Genomic DNA, 18,394 nt, shown 5'->3' on the forward strand with positions numbered 1-18,394 from the left:
GGAAACATGGATTAAGTTAGGAACCTAGAGTGGCTTAAAACCACTTCCTGCTACTATGCTATGAGGTCAGAGTGGGCACAACCAAAGCAGATGTAATGAATAACCAACAATCTAGTTATTTGTTATATAACCTTTTTTTTTAAAGCAGAAATCTAAATCTGGGGAAAAGTGAAAGCATAAAGTGGAATTAAATGCTCTAGAATTCAAGATTAAAATGACACGGGGTCATGGATTCAGGAAAACCATTACAAATTATGATTTATCTTCATTTTTAAAGGTTATTTAAATTCTCTCTCATTGGGAGTCAAAAAACATTCACAAAATGCCCTGTATTTCTGGGCAACATGTGTAATGTTGACCAGTTTCTCTCCTTGATTACATTCTAATTACTGTTTTCTTTTTTCTCTCGAGAATCTAGAAGGAATCTCGTTTCCTTTCTGGCTTTTGTTTCTCTTTCTACCCAATATTTATTTATATGTACAGAATAAAAGAAGTGTAGTACCATGAATTTACCAGAAAATAAAATTAGAACCATGTCAGCCAAAATTAATGAAGTGAAAAACACTGTGACAACAAAGAGATTAGATGGGAAAGACCTTGAGAGTAAATACTGCTGTTTCGCTATTTCTTTCATCACTTGAATCTGTTGTTACTCAGTGAAACAAATGCAGATATAGGCTCCAATCAGGATTATTAGAAGCGTTTAGACTGTACTAGGATGGAATTCTATCCATCATAATATTAATATTTCATGGGAATTATTGGACAATTTTTATAGAGTGTTCTTGTTTTAATAAATATACAGGGAATGAATTCTGAATTCAGACAGCCTAGGTTTGATCCTGGAGTTGACACTTAATAAATACACTCAATCACTCTGTTCTTTGGCATCATCTCAAGTGAAAATGGGTGGCAGAATAAAAGCACCCATTTTTTATATTGGGGAAAATAAGTAGGTTATTTCAATTAGCATTTGCACTTGTGCCTGACATGAAACAATTGTTCAAAATCAACACCAGACATTACCTTGTAACATAAAAAATGGAAAAAAAATGTAGATATTCATAAAATCCAAAATCTATTTTGGTAAGAAAGTCATATGGGGAGATTAGTCTGAATCCTTTGGAAACTAACTTAGTAATTTAAAGTGGGGATGTAAAGGGTTTTCATATCAAGGGCTATCATGGCTCCTGCTATTGGTTGCAAGTAACAGAAACCAATTCAAGCCTAAAAAATGCAAACAATAACTAAAATAGTGTATTATTTGCCTACCATTAGGTAGGAAAGGAATCCAGGTTTTTTTTTTTTTTCCTTTTTTCGGGTTATTTAATTAACGCATGCCTTTCCCATAAGGTAATTCCCTCATTGCGGTAAGATTGAATCAGACAGACATTGAAATATCCTGGGTCCTGGTTCACACCCAAAGAAAGGGAAAACTCTTCTCAACCATGGAATATGAGTCTTTCCCTTCAAACTGGTCATTTTTTGTTCACCTGCTCCGTGTACCAAGTGGCTTAATTAACTACGCTTACTCCTAGAGGTCAGGAGCAGAGGATTGGAGAAGTTTCCCCAGTTCCATGCAGTTCTGTGGCATTTGAGAGAGCCTGACCTGAGTATTTGATTGAAACATAGTAGGAAGGGGCAAATGCTAGAGAGACAAAAACATAGTCCAGTACAATAATAGACACTTTGATTATATCTCACTGATTTTATTCTAGTAGACTGCCATTTTAGCAGGGAAATTGTGCACTGTCGGAACAAGTTGTTGCTGATATAAAGAAACTTCTACACAGAAAGGTCTTTCCCACCTGTGCACTCCTGACTGGATTTTTATCTTTTTGAGCAGAGTGACAGGCTATTATATGTAACCTTGACACACTGTAAATTTATGTGTAAAGAACTGATAAAAATATAATTTCCTCTAAATATATTTTGATTAGGAAAAGAGGCAAAGAAGAAAAGAGGCTTGAAACATTTCCTAGGGTGTTATATTACAGAAAGAGAAAAGAATAAATGTGTGGAATAGGAATTTCCCTCATTGCTAAGTCTTTCCAGACTGACACTCAGAAAAAACCTGTTTATTTGAAGTATTAAATATTATTTAATCATCAATCCTTTCTGATTCTTTTTTAAAGGAACAAACCTATGGGAGAAAGAGCAAGAAGAGTTAACTGGGCAGAGAATACATAAATGTATGTATAAATAGAGCCATGTGATTTAGGTATAATTAGATTTTATGACTTAACTCTTGTAATTTTCTCTATTTTGCATTTAAATTTGGAAAGATACGTGATCTCAACTCATATATATTTTATGGGGCAAAGTGGTGTTTAATTATATGATGCTGGTCATCTTGAGAATAGATTTAATACATATCTAGGGTTTAATCAAAACATTAAACTCATTAGAAATTGTCTCCCACATTTTTTGGCTTTATGCTTGAAATCATTTATGTTCTTTGTTAAATTTAAAAATCTATAACAATAAAGTTAAAAGAGGGAAAATCACAGTGGTGCCATATAGAGGGAAAGAATATTTAACAGTCTTTATTTTAAAGTTTAATTGAGCACAAGGAGTAGAGATTTAAAAGTGCCAAATTACTTGAAGTATTTATGAATAAAATAGCATATATTTTTAAATAATAAAGATAACAATAATTAAGTCAAATAATATCCTGCACCTGGACACAATTTTTAAATATGATTATATATTTAATTCCATTTTTCCAATAATGTTCCTATTAGATTGAGAATGAATTTATGTTCAGATTCCAGATTAATTCCTTCATCAAATATTAGAGAAATAGATTGTATTTTGTAGGGGAATGCTGCTATCAACTGTTGTCTGCTTACTAATCATGGGACTTGTGTATCCTCTATTTCATCCTTCTTTGAGTTTATTGATTACTCCATCGACTTTTCTATTTCCAGCCTGTCTGTTCATTCAGACTGGTTTGCACCATTAGCAAAATATACAATTTATGTGTTATTCCTCCTCTCAATACCCACTTTTAAAATTAGTTTTTAAAATATAGTAAATGCTTAGCATTAAAACAAATATTTTAAACTTTGCAATGAGGTAAATTCCAGTTTTTTCGTAAATTGAATGGAATATAAGCTGTTTTTAAGGTAAATAATGAAGCTTACTAGAAAATAGCTTATTGTTTATAGAATAAATACATGAGAGTATTTAGATAGGAAAACATATATTTGTAAAATTGAAAGATATGCCTCAAGGCTGTTTAGATAAGAATATTTTTACTGCTGGTATTTAATCTTTATTGGTATTCACTATGATTCAAAAATTTAAAAAATATATGACATTTAATAATTTAATATATCATTTATATTTTGTATGATACAAAGTAAAGAGCCATACAATTTATATTTTCTCCATTTTTTCTTAGGCATATGCACTCTCATAGCAATGAAGGTGACATAATTCAATAAGTAGGTTTTTTTCTTATGACAATATTTTATTCATGATTAAAAAACATGAAAGTTAGCTCTAAATTATCAGAGCTTCTCCCATAATGTTATTAATAGATTTTCATATACTGGACCACATGTAGTCCCTATTATAAATCAAAAGATCTGTATAAATTACATTCACAAATTGTATCATAGCATATTTGTACAATCTAATCAAAGAGTTAAAACTAATCAAGGCCTAGTTTTCTATTTGAAATAGGTATTTCTACACAGAGAAAACTAATAAAGCAATGACTTTGAAACAAATCTGCCTCATTTAAGTGTGCTCAAAAACATGTTTCCAAGTGGCATAGACCTTTAGAAGTTAGCAGTAATGACTGCCCATGACATGAAGAGGCAACATTTTTAAATTCAGGTATTGTTAAGTTGAAAGCTACATGTGGGCAAGGATTCTTATTTGTTTTACTTTCTGTTCAGTGTTAATTTTCTCAGTTGTTCTGGTTTCCAAACAAGTACCTAAAGATGGTCTCCTCAAATCAATATGTGTTGTGCTAAATAATTAAATGAATAAATTTTATCGCTGCTTATTCTCTGCTCTTTAACTCAGAGTTGCTTTTGCAACCAAATTTAGATTCTAAAAACAGTTTTTAGGCATTTTCTTCCCAACGGTCCTTTATGCTAGCAAGTCCATGGCATGCATTTTCTCAAAGATTGGATGAATACTCTTAGAATTAAAAGGTCTGTGGACTCTCTAGATTATTCCTGAAATCCAGTGTAGAGAAAAGCGTTTTAAAGGCAACGTTTAATATTGTATAATCCAACCATTTAATCTATGTACTTATTTGAAAACCTGCATTTTATATCAAAAATAGCTGAGGGGCACCTGGGTGGCTCAGTCGGTTAAGCATCTGCCTTTGGTTCAGGTCATGATCTCAGGGTCCTAGGATCAGGCCCTGAGTTGGGCTCCCTGCTTGGTGGGAAGTCTGCTTCTCTTTCTCCCTCTGCCCCTGCCTCACTGCTCCTGTGCACTCTCTCTCTCTCCCCGTCTCCCTCTCTCTCTCAAAATGAAAATGAATGAATAAAACCTTAAAAAAAAAAAAAAAAAGCTGAGACTGTTGAGAGTAAAAAACTTTAAAGATAGAGTTAGGGTACAATGAAGGCAATTCCAAAAGCTCAGGTACACCAGTTAAATTTTGCAACTTGGAAGATCAGGTGGGGGGTTCACTTTGGCAGCATATATGCTAAAATTGGAAAGATTCAGAGAATATTAGCATGGCCCCTGCACAAGGATGGCATGCAATTTTTAATTTGTGAAGAGTCAGATGCATAGAAGGTATGCTGTAGACGAAGGGCAGGGGAACTACTCAAACTGATTTTGGAGCTAATCCTTTCCCTAGTCTGAGAGCTAGCAGGAGGATGCTCCAAAGATTCTATGTGAGGGAGATTCTTGGGAAGGGACCCAAGAGCTCAGTCCCTGGGCTAAATCTCTAGGTTATAACTAAAAGGGAAGCAATAAAAACAAACAAAAAACCATCAGCTTGAGAGGCTAGAGTTGCATACTACCAGGAATAGCACTACATTAAGCACATTATCAGAGAGGAAGAGTAGCAATGGAGATAGAGTTGCTCAGGCAGATCTCACCCCCTAGGGCAGCCTGCAGAGTCCAGCACACAAGAGTTCAGGAAAGGAGGCTTCTCTAAGTCTTCCCATCTCCTCTGAAGGATAAAAATGTGGGTTAGATTAAAGAGAGTCCCCTTCGTATTCTGGAAGAGGGATAAGGCAAAAGACAGAGTATGTGGAGCTGGCTCTCCAGGTACAAAGTATCTAATGATTGATGTACACACACACACACAGTCAGTGTCGGTATAGACAGAGAATAGTTATGAGGCTTCTCAATTCTTTCCTCCTTGAATTAAAGAACATGTGTAAACCCACAAACTCCAGGGAGAAATAAAATATACAGATGAAGGGAGAGAAATCTGAGAGCCTTGACTGAAAAGGATTATGACAAAAGTAAGCAGGTTCCAAATAGAATGATATCAAGTTTGTCTTTTTTCTATTGGACAATAGTGATTATCCTGCCATCTTTGAAAACTAGGTCCTATCATTTTTACTTAAAGAGAATGTACAGATAGGTATTTCTTTACACACCTAATTCAAAGAAGTATAAATTTCACGCACAATAAATTTATAATATGTTGTTAAAAGGTCTGTAAGTGGTTCTATATTTGAGTCAAAACTTCCCTTACTACATTTAATCAGTATCACCTGAAGCACTTTTTAGTTAAAACACAGATTGCTGGACCCCCAAGGTGGAGACTGAGAATTTGCATTTTTAACAGTTTTCCAGGTGATGCTGATGCACCTTATTGTATGACTTTCGCTTTAGTCAAAATCTCCAATGTTTTTGTCATGTTCACTATTTTCTATTTTCTGTTTTATTTTTACAGTTATACTGTTGAGTGGCAGTTAAATTAAATCACAACGTATGAGATGTGCCCAGAAAAAAATCGCTGCCTTTTGTGGAATGGTGCTTTCCTAAATTTTATCTGGTCATTTCCACTTGTCCTCTTAGGTGGAAGGGTTCATGCAAGATTATATTAATCGAAAGTACAACTTGGGTGATTGTGCCAAATTATCTACTGATATTTGTTTTAGTAAATAAACAATAACTTTATTGAAATAGTGCAGAACATAGTTGTATCTAGGATAGAAAAGAGGGTATGTTTGGGTAAAGCATAATTTACTCATGTTAGGTAACAAGGTATAGTTGATGCCAAAAAACAGCAAATGTCCAAAAAGTATTTGATGGATTAATAGAGGTGACATGCTCTTTGCACTATGAATAAGCACCAGAAAAAGTCTTTAATTATTCCCTTTACTTCTGTTTCATAGAAAAATGAACCATTTTTTCCAATAGACTGTATTATATACATTGTGATATACACTTGATTCAGTTTGAGAGGCAGGATCAGAGGATTCCTTGATAGACTATTGAAGTAAGAGAATAGAAAGTCCTTCTTGGGGACGCCTGGGTGGCTCAACTCTTAAGCCTCTGCCTTTGGCTCAGGTCCTGATCCCAGGTTCCTGGATAGAGTCCCACATCGGGTTCCTTGTGGAAAGCCTGCTTCTCCCTCTGCCTGTGTGTGTGTGTCTCTCTCTCTCTCTCTCTGTGTGTGTCTCTTATGAATGAATTAATGAAGGGAAAAATGAATGAATGAATGAATAAATAAATAAATAAATAAATAAATAAAACAAGCACTATATATATATATATAGAGAGAGAGAGAGAGAGGTATATAAACACATATATATGTAAATATATTAAGTATATATGTATATGCTTAAGATTTTCCAGGCATTGTTCTAACCATGTATAACTTACGTTAATCTTCACAACAAGCCAATGAGATGAGAGCACACTGCATAAACATTTAAGTATTTTGCCCAATATCATCCATCTAGTAACAGGAGTAATTAAAATTAGAATCTGGCATTTGGGGAGGAATTCTTAATGTCAACAAAATTGAGATTTTTCTCTTTCAAGAATCTATTACCATACCTACCATGAGGCTATTATCAGATGCTGATCCCCTTAATTAACTATCATGATAGTTTTCTTCTCCTAGATACCTCTGTATAATTGCTTACTCTTAGTGGACTTTCTCATTTTCCATTTCATTGAATTTTCTAATTTTCTTCCTAACTTACTCACTTTTTTTTATGTCTGACTCATAGGTTCCCCTATTCTTGCCATTTGATAAATGAATGCATTTTCAAAATTAAGACCTCAGTCTTCTGTTTTTCCTAGTTTATTTTTGTAATCTCACCTATTTCTAGGTTAATAGTTTGCATTTTCAAGAGATACCAACATTTCCCATCCCAATGTTCTTTTTCAGTATGAACCTGTCATTTTCCCATCAGGAGACAGAATTTAATCTCCCTCTCCTTCAATCTGGACAAGCTTATAACTGCTTTGACCAACAGAGTATGTGGGAAGAAAGCTGTATATCTTCTAAGGCTAGGTCAAAAGAGGCTATCAGTTTTAACTTTGTTCTGTTGGAACATCAGTCTGAGCAAAGCTAGTTGACATGTAAGAAGTCCAACTACCCTGAAACTACCGCTGGGTTTAATATTTCCAGGTGTAAAATTTTTCAGCCTTTCAGACATTTCTGTTTATGCATGAAACAGGTGAGCAAACCCATTTTACACCATTCAAATGAACTCAACCACCAATGGGATACAAACGAGTAACCTCATAAAATGAAATAAGAAGCAAAACCTTAGGCTTCTGTATTTATCTTAAATACATTGCTTTCATGTCAAACCCTGCCCATATTTCTGATCCACAGAATCTTTAAAAAATGATGATTTAAGTTTAATCCATTAAATTTGAAGTCGCTTATTGTGCAATAATATTAACTTGAATTCCCATGTATTCTACAACCCCCATTTTACAGCTTAACTTCTAATAATATTCTATTCCCATCTTACCCTCCTCCTATTAAGTTCTTTTTACTTTCAAACTTTATATTCAATATACTTATATTAGGCACTGGACACATTAGCATAAGTAAGATTCAATCTTTTCCCTCATGTCTTATTGGAAAATAAATGTTTTATTTGAGAAGAAAAAAGAGCAAATATAACATATTGGATTAAGTCAATCTTAGATTTAAACAAAGGCAATTGGAAGGAAATAGGAAACACAACTGATACTAAGTGGAGTCATGACAGAATTATAAAAGCAAGCATCTCTGCTCACATATTGAGTTGGAGAAAGTAAACCAACTGCATTAGTATAGGGGTAGGCATTTTGGAGAAAGGACATTAAAATAACAGAGCTAGCATAAGTAACGAATGTATAGGTTTATACTGGAAATTATAAGCGGTTTGATGTTAGAGCTATGAGTTATGTCACTCTAATTCCTAAAGATGTCATAATATAAAATGTCATTATATAAAAATGCCATAATATAAAAATAGGAAGAGACAAGATCATGGACATAATGGATTATCAGGATTCTTTTTGTAAATAACTAAGTCTCAGATTAGAGTATAAGAATTATTGAGTACAAGGTGAGTACTTCTGAGACTATTGATAATAAGGAATCAGTGTTTTTCCCTCAGTTTGCCATTGATCAATACTTTTATAAAATAAAGTAGAAATAAAGTTACTGGAAAAGTGAAATTAAAGTGATACATAAAGTATAAAGCCCTTAATTTTTATCATTACAGTCAATGGACATAGGATCACTCTATCAAATTACTATAAAATTTCAAATTTAATACCTTCAATATAAGTAATTATCTAGTGTAGACACATAACAATTTCTGGACTAAATTTAGTCTGTGAGTGACACTGCAATAAGGGGATCCAGCCAGGTGGCTGGTGAGTTGGGAAGACTAATGTGGGACATCTGGGTGACCCTGTGGTTGAGTGTCTGCCTTTGGCTCAGGGAGTTATCCTGGAGTCCCAGGATCAAGTCCCAAATCGGGGGAGCCTGCTTCCTCTCTGCCTGTGTTTCTGCTTCTCTGTGTCTCTATCCTGAATTAATAAATAAAATATTTTTAAAAAGGAGAAAGACTAATGTATCATGTTCTCTTACTATAACCAGAAATGTAAAGGGTAGAAATACTACTATAATTACTAAAAAGTTAAAATGCTTCTATTTTGGATGCTCTCAAGCTAAACCAAGGGTGATCCTCAACTTTGTGCCTTAGACAACAGAATAAAAGTTATCCCTCTCGATGGTCTTTCTGATGGGGCAAATTGAAGTTTTAGAGCAGGATATGGTAGGGTATAAGAGCAGAGATTCTGGATTACCTGCTGCTTTCTTACATGACTTACTGGTCATGTGACTTCAGGCATAGAATATAGGCTATTCATACTCAGCATTCTATATTCTCTATAAGATGGAAATAGTAACAATTGCAAATGCTTCACATTCTGCCTGCCTGCTTGATAGCTTCACCTGAGTTACGTCAGGTCAAAATCAATAGTAAAATTATTCACACACCTTCACAAGTTAAGTGTACCTTGTGAGCATTATTTTTGGTAACAGCCCCACAATAAACTAAGGAAAAAGCTATTCTCAAAATTTAGCTTATTTTTAAAATATTTGATACATTTAATGAATGACTAATTCCATTGATTGTACTACTCAACTAAAATTATCCTTTCTATTCCTTGAATCATTGCTCTACTACACGTACTCTCACTCGTGTATGTATATAGGCCATATATTCTGTCTCAGTCTATGGACAAAAATAAGCCAGATTCCCCACATCTTTCATAGTGGAGGACCCATAGTGTTTATTGTGGACCCCTGCAGCCTGCCCCACAGAAGACACCGGCAGTTTTTGCCACTGAGGTAAGTAACCAACAACCATGCTGCCCCATACACATGGAGAGAGAAAGCTGCTGTACACCCCTCAGAAGGAGTGCTGTTGCACTCTCCAGGACAACGGCAGCCAGCCTCTCTCCCAGCCATGCAAACACCCCCACACCTCAGAACCATGGCTCTATCACATGGACCAGAACTTTAGACACTTCTCTACAGCTGCTCAGGCACAGGAACCACTCGGAGTAGGGGAGAGATTGGGAGGGGTAGATAGTGTCCTGGACCCTGAAGTTACTTTCATTCTGTGAGCACCTGTGCTCCAGTTGCCAGGGCTCTGGCTGCTCCAAAGGCATCACTTATCAGACATGATGCTTCTACCATTGCTAGTGTGCCTACAGGCCAGACCTGTTGCCATGAGGTATTCTCTCAGCCATGACATCTCTGTGGGAAAAAAGAAACCAAGAGGTCCTTGATCAGCTTTCGACATAGAAGACCCTACCAGCCTTCACCACCACTACTGAAACCCACAGCCTTGGCCACTGAGAATCCCTGTCCTCTTCACTAAGGCTGACTATAGCTGATGGAGCTGCATGATGACTACACCCCTGGGCCTTTGCTGCAGCTGGAACTGCTACCTCCACCCAGCTGGCACTCTCTACTCAACCACAGGTGAAGATCTTTCCCCCACCAAAACAGTATGTAAAGTCTAGAAGAGGTAACTGCTTCATCAAATGTGTTATCTATAATAAAGGAAACACAACATACCACCAAATGGACACAATAATTACCTCTAGGTAATCCCCATAGGTAAATCCTATGTGGATAATGGGAGTATCATCAACCAAACAATTTTTGCATTATGAGAATGCCAATAGGAGAAAAAGAGACAGAGGGCCTATTTAAAGAAATAATGGCTCCAAATTAACTGAAGCCAGAGAGAGAAAGTGCAGGTACATGAAGCTTATAGATCTTCATGAAAATTCAAACTCAAAATGATTACATAAAAACACATTATAATAAAACTCAAAAATCAGAGACAAAGGATTTTGAAAGCAAAAAGAGATAAGAAATACATACAAGATTACCCATGAAGGCAATCAGCAGATTTCTCATTAGCAGCCTTGCAGTCCAGGAAAGAATGGAATGATATATTCAGAGCATTGAAAGAAAACATCAAATAAGAACACTTTACCCAGTAAACCTGTCCTTCAGCAATACTGGACACAAAACTTTCCCAAACAAAAGCTGAGGAAGTTCATCACCCCTAGATCTGCCTCACAAGAAATGCTAAAGGTAATTCCTTTTTTTTTTTTTTTTTTTTAGGATTTTATTTATTTATTCATGAGAGACACAGAGAGAGAGAGAGAGAGAGAGAGGCAGAGACACATGCAGAGGGAGAAGCAGGCTCCATGCAGGGTGCCCGACGTGGGACTCGATCCCAAGTCCCCAGGGAACTGGGGCGTTAAAGGCGCTAAACCGCTGAGCCACCCGGGCTGCCCATAAAGGGAATTCTTTATGCTAAAGTGAAGGATTCTGATTAGTAACATGAAAACTGAGTTTTATCTAACACTAAAACCTATATTGTTAAAAATAATGGTATATTTTTAATATCAATTCTTTGGAATCTAGCATAGTTTATGGTGTACCTTTTATGATTCTACTGTGAACATAGGACTGTTAGGAAAAGCAAGATGATATTAAATAACAGCATTCAAATAAACATTTGTTTTATCAAAATAATATACTTCCATTTAAATTGATTTAAAGTGGACTGACATAATTTTTGTAGTTACCACATTATCAATTTTGTAAGGTTATATATTTATATAATACCTGGTAACTTAAAAAATAAAGTGTTTAGCTCTATGTTATAACTTATTTATCTTCAGTGATTTTATTTCAAAGTACATGTATAATAAGGGGTACTATCTGAGTAGCACAAAGTATACTCTATATTATTTTCTAAATGTCAGCTATGTTATATTTGAGAAGTCACCTGCCTCTATGGTTTTTCCTTTCAAACATAACTCTTTTTTTTTTTTTACTCGTCTTACACTTATAGCATTAAGGTAATAGTTGAGTGGGACAGAACCATTCGAACTGTATTTCATTATATTGAGCATCAGGTAAGAGTTACTAACCCACAAAGGCTTTAAAACCATTTTCACAAAATTGTGTCAATCATTGTCAAAAGTAAATACATTGAAATAACAAATGAGAAGCTTGCTATAGTGTATTCAAGAAATTTCAGTAGTATTTCTCTTTGGTTTCAGAATATTATATTCCATATTTTATGTTAAATTATTTGAAAGATCTTTTTCCAAACAAATTGATATTGTCCAATCTGCATGCATAAAATTAAATTAGGACAAAACACAAAACAGAGTTATTTCTTTAATTACCAAACAAATTCACTATTTCATAATCAAAGTCAGATACTCCAGGGCACAAGTTGCACAGTGTTAATTCACGCTTAGGTGCATTGATGGCTCAGAGCCTTCAGCCTCATGCTTAGCAACACACTAGGTGTGAAATATTACAACACAATTCACAACCTGTCATGTCTTATGGCTTAATTAGGAATGTTTATGATCTTGTTATTCATACTCTATCAGTAATAGACAACTAAAAAAAGAGACGAGGGACCATTATTTGCAGAATAGTGTCATCATCATCGCATAAACTGAAAGCTCAAACTGCGGCTTAATTCAGTCTGGAATGGTAACTAAATAATGAAAATAAGTATCATAGGAGAATTGCACAGCACAAATACTGTGCCCAGGAAAAGAACTGTGAAGTGACATACTCATGTATTATTTGATCTCATTATTGGAAACTTGAATATTTGGGGATATTTACTTAGGTTAAAAAGACGTGAAGTCTAGTCATCCAATAAAACTATATATATATATAATATCCAATAAAAAATATATATATATATATATATATATAGAGAGAGAGAGAGAGAGAGAGAGAAAGAGAGAGAGAGGGAGGGAGAGAAAAGGAGGAAATTGAATTAAACCGTCATTTCAATAGAGGATTTTTGACTCAGTGCAAAAACTTAAAGAATTTGTTTTATTCTCTGATGATGAAACTTTCAATGACTACCTAGTGATTCTACCACTGTTGGATTCTATGTTTTTATTTTCATATATATGTAGTAGATAAATATTTAATAATTCACATCAGTTAAGAAATATTTTAGAGGAAAGTTCACTTTAAGATTATTAATGTAAAAAGCACTTAGAGAATGATCTGAGAATTATAATAGATCAAAAAAGATCTTGGGTGTGAGGGTTAGTAAAATAAGATTAAACAATATAGATGAAGGAATCAGACCTGATTATATATAAATGTCCTAACTTTGCCTATAATATCTAGTATAGATTTCACTTTTTTTTTTCATGTACTCAGGGCAAATAGATCTTTATATTTGTGTGTTTGTACTGGTCAAAATGTGAGTATCTACTACAGGCTACTATAGTTGAAATCATTATTTTAAAGAAGTTTCTTTTGATTTTGTATGAACCTCCATTTCATCCATTAGCTCAAGAGTTTGGTTGCTTTTTCCTGGCCAAGAAAGGTCAAATATTATTTATTATTGTAGCTGGACATGATTTAAAACCAGATTACTCTGATCTTTTGTGAAAATAGGAAAGGTGCCATTTGCTTGGCACTTACTGCTCAAAACACTGAATTTCCTTAAAGCATTTAGAAAATGATTATGTTAATTTTAACAACAAAAAAATTGTTAGCAAAACTGATTGTTTCGTAAATAAATTCAAGTAAAGAAATATCTAGTTCTGAAAGTGACTGACTTGATTTAGCTGTGTTAACCATTACTCATCCACCCATTCATTCAGGAAATATTTAGTGAGCACCTTGTAAGAGGCAGCATTATAATATACTTCATGTATAAGGGGTGAATAAAACTTGGCATTCTCCCTTATATTGAACAAAATTTCACTCCCTCAGGTTTTTACCCTACTCCTTTCCGATATTAAAAATGAGTCTTCTCATTTTTTAATACTGAAACTATTTCATATCATCAGTGGATTTACGAAGGTACACTTTGTCTCTCTGAATTTAATCTCTAATTGCGTTTCATCTTAAGCTTATGGGTGAACCATTTTCTTTTTCTTTCTTTCTATGATTCTATCTTTTTTAATTGGAGTTCAATTTGCCAACATACAGCATAACACCCAATGCTCATCCCATCAAGTGGCCCCTCAGTGCTGGTCACCCAGTCACCCCCACCCCCCGCCCACCTCCCTTTCCACCACCCTCTGTTTGTTTCCCAGAGTTAGGGGTCTTCATTTTCTGTCTCCCTTTCTGATATTTCCCACTCATTTTTTCTTCTTTTCCCTTTATTCCCTTTCACTAGTTTTTATATTCCCCAAATGAATGAGACCATATAATGTTTGTCCTTCTCCGATTGACTTATTTCACTCAGCATAATACCCTCCAGTTCCATCCATGTCGAGGCGAATGGTGGGTATTTGTCATTTCTAATGGCTGAGTAATATTCCATTGTATACATAAACCACATCTTCTTTATCCATTCATTTTTCAATAGACACCGAGGCTCCTTCCACAGTTTGGCTATTGTGGACATTGCTGCTATAAACATTGGGGTGCAGGTGTCCCAGCGTTTCACTGCATCTGTATCTTTGGGGTAAATCCCCAGCAGTGCAATTGCTGGGTCGTAGGGCAAATCTATTTTTAACTCTTTGGGGAACCTCCACACAGTTTTCCAGAGTGGCTGCACCAATGGGTGAACCATATTCACATAGAAAAATTAGAATGGTGGATATATTTTCTCTAAACTTTATAATTATCAGTATTTCCTTTTGTTGGGTAAAACAATGTTAAAGCAATTATTTAGAAATTTTGGGCAAAAAAAGAAAGCCATTCTTCCATATGTGAGAAATTGAGAATAATTAAAACTTTAAAACATCTTTGAATGAATCAGCAAAAATGTTCCTCTCTATTGATAGAAGCATCCTGCACAAGAGGAAACTGCATTTTTGCCTTCAGCATTTCAATTATTTTTAAACTTCAAGAACAACTAATGGCAAAGTACAGAAGAATTTGGTTATTTTAAAGGTAAATAAATATATACAATTGTTTTAATGTAAAGACAAAGATATTAATTACTAATGTCAAAGGAAAAAAGGAACAGTACCCACAGTTCTTCATTGCATCATCAGCTTATCTTTAAGCATTGATAAGATCATCCAAAAATTGATCTTTCTAATTAATAATATACAAGACATGCCTCTTAACAATTTCTTATCACATTAAACTCAACAAGTCAATTACAGCATAATGTGATCTGATTATAGTCAGATCCTTATTGATTTAAAAATGCATTTAAATGGATTTGAAATAAAATTAAAACGGTTTCATAGCTGCAACATCATGCTTTGTTTTTTTCCCCATAATCATGCTTTCTTTTCTATATATAAATGCTCCCATATCATATCATTATGAAAGTAATATACATTTTCATGATTTAATATTTGTGGGGAATAATAAAATAGAAGATTCAAATTATTATTTTATGAATTAGTTAGGACAGGCAATTAATCCTGAAGTAATGTATATTGCTTCAAAACTTTTCCTAATATAGGTTTAATACTTTTTTAAAAGAGTTTAATCTCAATCCTTAATTTTACTTTATTTATTTACTAGTTCCACTATACTATACTCTTATAAGTGCCTTTTTAAAATACTAGTTTGTATAAGGAGAATTCATGCTATCATCCTTCCAACATGTACCTTTAAATATTGATTTGTTAGTCTTATATGAAAGGAAGAGTAATTCACATATCAAAGATCCATGATTATTTTATAAAAAATATTTTATATCTCAAAGCTTATTTTAATAAACATTATTACTGTACCACAGTTTTTATATCTTCATATTTAGAGTCCAATTGAAACAATAGACTTTGGGATTTTTAGCACAGTATGAAGAGAATTAATTATGCATCTCCAATTAAGGCCAATTAGAGTTGTGCTTCCACTCCCTTGCACACCATGCAAAAACTCTACCCAAAGTGTCTAATAAATGTAGAAAGTTCATTAACATTAAGTTTGGCTTCCATGTCTATTACCATCTCCTGTGGTGTTGTGTAGATTACTAAAATGTAATGGAAATTATCTATTAGAGATGCATAACATATAATGCCATAATTTATAGAGACTTTACATATGAAACAGTATGAATACCTTAGCATCAGTAATATTTTTAGGATTTTGCAAAAAGTTTCAGGAAGTTTTGGCTTGAATGGTTTGAGAAAAGAGAATTTTAAAAATCCATTACCTTAAAAGTTTAATTCAGGAAGTAATTACTATGCTGACCAAAATGAGTCTTAAAAGCTCTCTATAGTTATTTGAAGAATTAGAAATTGCATTTCTATTAGCAAATATTTTATTTGTTGTATATGTACAGAGATAGAATATCTTATTACTTCACATTTTTAGTGGTTTCCTTCTATCATATGTATATACAAATAGTATGTTTTATATTGAAGAGCCCTGTGAACCTGTGCAAATTTGAATCAGAGTAAGAGATAGGAAAATTAGCCAATAAGTATGAGCCTTCATGTAAATTTCTTATGTGGTCTATAAAATAGTCCAAAAGCATCTGTTTTAAGCTATCCATATGCTGCTTTTATAAAATATCCTTTATATTTTGAGGCAATCAAGCTACTAATCTGAACAAGACATTGTAAACCAAAATTGAAATATTTATTTGGAAAACTTGCTTGTTTCATGCAGAAATAGCTTCTGGGTTGATATATAGATACTATATTCAGGTACAGATAAAATTTTAACTAAATTCTTAGTCAAAATTACAAACACCAAATAAATATCAACAGATCTGGAAATGACTACTGAGTTCAACATTGGGATATTAAAGGCATTTAACATGTTAAGATACATACACAGGCCATTGAATTGCATTAGGGCAAGTCTTCAACAAATGTATTAGAACAACTGGATAGCTTTTAAGAAAAACAGTATGTAAAGAAAAACAATGTGCTTCAATACATATATCAAATGATAAAAAAAATAGATTAAACATTTACTATGGTACCCCTATCAAAAAGTTTTTAAAAACATAAATAGAACTTCACAAAAAATAAAACCCATTTATCAGAATTTACCATTAAGAACATAAAAATTAAAGCTATAGATTGGAAGTATTTAATACACATATATAATATGTATGTATGGAAGTATTTAACACACATGTATATATTATATATGTATATGTGTATGTGTATATGTGTGTATCTGAAAAATGATATATAAAAGATCTCTACAAATCAATAATAAGATAAATAGCCCAGTTTTTTAAATATGACAAATCCAATCAGGCACTCCATAAAAGAGTATATACCAATAACCAATAAGCACATGAAAAATTACTCAACATTGTTTCTCACCCAGGAAATTAAAATAAAATCACAATGAGTCACACCCACTAGGATGGGTATAATTAAAAAACTAAAATATTGGAGACAATGAAGAGTAACTAGAACTCTCGTACTTTGCTGGTAGGAATATAAAATGGTAGTCGTTTTGGCAAACAGTTGATAGTTTCTTTAAAAGTTAAATGTATGCCAATATGCCTATTTTAAAATACCTCATGTGATCTATTCATTGCACTTTTAGATACTTACCCAGCATATGTTCATAAAGAGCCTTATACATGAATATTTGATTCGGTTTTATTCATAAGAACTAAAAACTGGAAAAAATACAGGTGTCTATCAACAGAAGAATGGGTAACAAACTGCACAATAAATTCAATGAAATTCTACTCAGCAATAAATAGCAAAATATAATTTACACAACAATATGGATCAGTTTGGGGAACATTATTTTGAGAAGACACAGTAGACTACAAAGAACCCCACAAAATGTTTTAATATAAATGAACTTCAAGAATAGGAAAAACTAGGGGCACCTGGGTGCCTCAGTTCAATGTCTGACTCTTGATCTCAGCCAAGACAGCGATCCTTGAGGTCGTGAGATCAAGCACCATATCAGGCTCTGCACTCAACAGAGTCTACTTGAGATTCTCTACCCTCCCCCGTCCTGCCCTCCTGCTTGTGCTTGCACATTCTGTCTTTCTCTCTCTCTCTTTCTCTCTCTCTCAAATAAATAAATAAATCTTAAAAATAGAAGAATAGGTAAAACTAATTTACGGGGAAAGAAATAAAAACAATTATTGATAATGTTCATAGTAGGGGCTGATTGAAAAAGATACAAGAGAAATTGCTAAAGTGACAGAATTTGTCTATATTTTGTGCCCCCACGGTAGGTATATATTAGTGAAAGCTCATTAATTTGGTCATTTAAGAACTGTCCACTTTACTCATGTAACCTTATATAAACAATAGAAAGATACATAAGATAGATGTCACTTTATGTTATTTACTGGTGTAGTTATGTATGTAGTAAGGTGTTAAGAATTGTAAAAATTAAAAAAGAAAAAAAGAATTGTAAAAATTTTGAGATTTCAGCCTATTAGTAACTGGACAAGTTTGCCTACCACTATTTTATGAATGGTGTTAGAGAATCAAGATTTCCAGGTTCTAGTCA

General features: G+C 33.7%; 1 pseudogene; it reads left to right on the forward strand.

Moving 5' to 3' along the window:
- The first annotated feature begins 4,650 nt into the window (after nt 1–4,650).
- LOC112933494 (U6 spliceosomal RNA) lies at nt 4,651–4,743 on the forward strand (annotated as a pseudogene).
- Nucleotides 4,744–18,394: the final 13,651 nt, after the last annotated feature.

This window comes from Vulpes vulpes, chromosome 6, assembly GCF_048418805.1.
Source record: "Vulpes vulpes isolate BD-2025 chromosome 6, VulVul3, whole genome shotgun sequence".
NCBI classification, from domain to species: Eukaryota; Metazoa; Chordata; class Mammalia; order Carnivora; family Canidae; genus Vulpes; species Vulpes vulpes.